Below are 4612 nucleotides of genomic sequence, written 5' to 3' on the forward strand. Positions count from 1 at the left end.
ACTGGAAATAGAACTGCCTTATGACCCAGCAATCCCACTGCTGGGCGTACACACTGAGGAAACCAGAATCGAAAGAGACACGTGTACCCCAATGTTCATCACAGAACTGTTTATAATAGCCAGGCCATGGAGCAAAACCTAGATGTTCATCAGCAGATGAATGGATAAGAAAGCAGTGGTACATATACACAATGGATTATTACTTAGTCATTAAAAAGAATACATTTGAATCAGTTCTAATGAGGTGGATGAACTGGAGCCTATTATAGAGTGAAGTAAGCCAGAAAGAAAAACACCAATACAGTATACTAAAGCATATATATGGAATTTAGGAAGATGGTAATGATAACCCTGTATGCGAGACAGCAAAAGAGACACAGATGTATAGAACAGTCTTTTGGACTCTGTGGGAAAAGGAGAGGGTGAGATGATTTGGGAAAATGACATTGATACATCTATAATATCATATATGAAACAAATCGCCAGTCCAGGTTTGATGCAGTATACAGGATGCTTGGGGCTGGTTCACTGGGATGACCCAGAGGGATGGTATGGGGAGGGAGGTGGGAGGGGGAGTTCAGGATGGGGAACACGTGTACACCTGTGGTGGATTCATGTTGATATATGGCAAAACCAATACAATACTGCAAAGTAATTAGCCTTCAATTAAAATAAATAAATTTATATTAAAAAAAAGAAAGAGAGAAAAAAAAGATTTGCATGTTGTTAATAATGATTGAATGCTAATAAAGACCTACTGTTTAGCACAGTGAACTCTACCCAATACGCTGTAATGACCTATATGGGAAAAAATCTAAAAAAGAAAGGATGTGCATATATATTAATGCTTCACTTTGCTGTTTGGCAGAAATAAATGCAACGTTATAACTCAACTATACTTCAATCAAAATTTAAACAAAAAGAAAAGAATTATTGGGTGCTAGAGACAGGAATGAAGAGATAGAATCACAAAAATGTTGACTTTTGAGCCTCAATACCATGGAACTTCTCAGATCATCTAATCTGAATATTATGTTCAATTTAAGAAAATGAAACCTCCATTATTTAAGCATTTTTAAATACATATCTTATTACATATAGCTATTTGAATGCTAAATGATATGTCTCTTCATTAATTTTAGCCTAAAAATAGAAGACTACCAAAAATATAAAATTATGGCAGGAAAAGCAGTTTGTCTACAAAGATGTTACTAGGTAGCAAGGTGTGAACAAGAAAACTTAAGAGATATAGCATTGCCACAATGTAAAGCACCCAAAGGAGAAATTAACAATAAAGGTGGAGGAATGGGGACATTTCAAAACAATACAGATCCTACCACATAATTTGTAGATTCCCCCAAAATTGTGGGTGCCCATGTTAAACATGGGGAAATCTTGTCTAAAAATGAAAACATTTTTTTTAATTACAAATATTATATATATATATATATATTTTTTTTTTTCCTTTCCTCTGAAGTTACTGTCTCAAATTGGGAGGATGCATTTTATTAACAATATGCTATTTAAAAAAAAATATGCTATAGACTATTTGCATCCCCCTAAATTCATTTGTTGAAGTTTAATCCTGGATGTGAGTAACTGGAGGTGACGCCTTTGGAAGGTGATTAGGTCATGAGCATGGACACCTCAAGACTGGGATAAGTGGCCTTATAAAAACAGGAGTAAGCTCTCCCTCATTCTGCAATGTGAAGACACAAGAAATGCCTACTATATCTGAACCAGGAAGGGGGTTTTCACTAGACTCCAAATCTGCCAATGCCTTGATCTTGGACTTCCCAAGTTTCAGAACTGTGAGGTAAGTCACTGTTGTATATAAGACTATGGTACATGGTTGTTATTGTTATTCAGTCATTCAACCATGTCTGGAACTCTTTGTGACCCCATGGACTGCAGCACACCAACCTTCACTATCCTTCACTATCTCCTGGAGTTTGCTCAAACTCATGTCCATTGAGTTGGTGATGCTATCTAACCATCTCATCCTCTGTCACCACCTTTTCTTCCAGCCCTCACTCTTTTCCAGCATCAGGGTCTTTTCCAATGAGTCAGCTATTTACATCAGGTGGCCAAAGTGTTGGAGCTTCAACTTCAGCATCAGTCCTTCTAGTGAATATTCAGGGTTAATTTCATTTAGGATTTACTGGTTTGATCTATTTGCTGCCCAAGAGATTCTCAAGAGTCTTCTCCAGAACTACAGTTCAAAAGCATCAGTTCTTTGACACTCAGCCTTCTTTATGGTTCAACTCTCTATGGGGCATATAAATATAAATTTAAGACATTATTTAATATTGTCCTAGGAAAAGAAAATTTAAATTTTAAACATTTGTATGTATTATATTCTTCATCTTTACATTGTGTAATGAGGAGTTTAAAGGCAAATTACAATGCTGAATGACTTTCACTTTTTTTATTAGAGCATCCAACTTGTATGCAGAATTACAAATTGCACAATTTATGTTTTCTAGCTACTCCCAAGGGTAATTCCAGAAGGCCTGAAGAGACAAATGGAAGCCAGATCAGGAAGGTTGGACAAGGGAAAAAATATCATTCCAGACATGGAACGTGCTGAGAGAATACAGTTTAAGGAAGCATAATTATTCTTTGGCCAATAAGACTATCACAGACTTCGAGAGCCCCTCAACTGGCTTGACTATGGCCTAAAAGCTGAAGTATTCCACCTCCTGCCAGCATCCAGCCTCTGGATGGACAGACTGTAGCCCAGCTAAGGGTGGACACATGAAAACTTGAGTTAGTTGTTTTCCTTTTCCAAGAGCCCATTGTCCTGACCTACAGCAGAGACAACCCAAGGGATCTTAACCTCTGCTCCAGGACAGACTAGCTGGTTTCCTGGATTGGGGTTGGGCTGTAAGTTAGAGCCTCAACACTTCCAGGACACAGTCTCTGAATGGCTGCCAACCAGAGATGCAGGTGCTACCAGCTCAGATGGTCATGTTCCACTGAGACATCCAGGGCACAGGTACACAACTTGAACTCTCCTCTTCTCAGTCCTGGGCAGAGAGTGAGGGCAGAATGCACATCCTTCTCATGCCAAAGGGACCTAGTTCACCTGCAAGCAGGCCATCTAGTTATCTCTGGGCTCCTAGGAGGAGGGGAAAGCCAAGTAATGCCCAGGGATCCAAAGGATGTGGGAATAGGCATGGATAGTGTCCCAAGGAAGAGGAGGCAGGGAGAGGGACCCTGTGTGAGTGAAGTCTCCAAGCCTCCAGTACATCATTGTCCCATCAGATTTCAAGTAGGGAACACAAATTTCAAGATAAAATCATCAAGATGTTAAGATTTTGACAGCAGAGTCTTAAACCAAGCATGGAGGCCTCCTGAATATGGCCTCAGGTGAGACTACAGAGGTTTTAAGCCCCAGAGTGCCATTCTGCCCAGAAGTCAGTCTTAAAGAACTCTCAGTGGACAGAGCTGGAAAAATGTGAACAAGATAAATATTTAAAAAATTAGAACCCTAAGTATAAAATAAATATTCATGAGTCCATGTTGGTAATAAGCAAACAAAGGATAGATCTTCTTTGCAGGAGAATTATAAATAATACATGTATAGCTGCATCCCTTCTTTCCCAACTCATCCTTAGGTAGAGTTTAATTTACTTTGCCTTCATCATGGGCTGGATGTAGTGACTCAATTAAAGAAAAGATTATGGTAAGAGGAACTTTACATAAATCTGGCAAAGGCCATTCTAAACAAGGGCCAAATGTTATCATCACCAACAATAAATAGAGGAAAGAACATCTTACAGAACAAATGAGGGAAAGAACTGGTGATGACAGTTTTGAAAAGTACCCAGTCAAGTGACATCTTGCAGTGTCTCTGTGTCAGGCTTCCCTGGTGGCTCAGCAGTAAAGAACCCACCAGCCAATGTAGGAAATGCAGGTTCAATCCCTGGGTCATCAAGGTCCCCTAAAGGAGGAAATGGCAACCCTGTGCATTATTCTTGCCTGAGAAACCCTATGGACAGAGGAGCCTAGTGGACTATAACCAAGAGGTCACAAAGAATCAGATGCAGAAACAAAGAATATACAAAAGTCTCTACAAGAGAAATAAAGGGCACATTTCACACATGACAGGATCCTCACTCAGTGGATATGGTGTCCTGTCATGACTTTGTGATAGAATTCTGATAGAACTCTATCTGTGATAGAATTGCCAGCCCTTTCTGTTCACACTCCTGCCAGATATTTAGTTAAAAGTTAAGCTAAGTTCTGGAGTGAAGGGATTTTGCAGATGTAATTAAAGTCCACAGTTAGTTGAAATTAAAGAGATGTTAGGAATTCCTTGGTGGTGCAGTTGTTAGGTCTCTGTGTTTTCACTGAAAGGATGTAGTTTGATACCTGGTTGGGCTCAAAAATCACTGAAGATGGTGACTGAAGCCATGAAATTAAAAGATGCTTACTCCTTGGAAGGAGAGTTATGACCAACCTAGATAGCATATTCAAAAGCAGATACATTACTTTGCCAACAAAGGTCCATCTAGTCAAGGCTATGGTTTTTCCAGTAGTCACGTATGGATGTGAGAGTTGGAGTGTGAAGAAAGCTGAGTGCTGAAGAATTGATGCTTTTGAACTG

This window comes from Bison bison, unplaced genomic scaffold (genome assembly GCF_000754665.1).
Source record: "Bison bison bison isolate TAMUID 2011002044 unplaced genomic scaffold, Bison_UMD1.0 scf7180017864537, whole genome shotgun sequence".
In the NCBI taxonomy this organism is placed as follows: domain Eukaryota; kingdom Metazoa; phylum Chordata; class Mammalia; order Artiodactyla; family Bovidae; genus Bison; species Bison bison.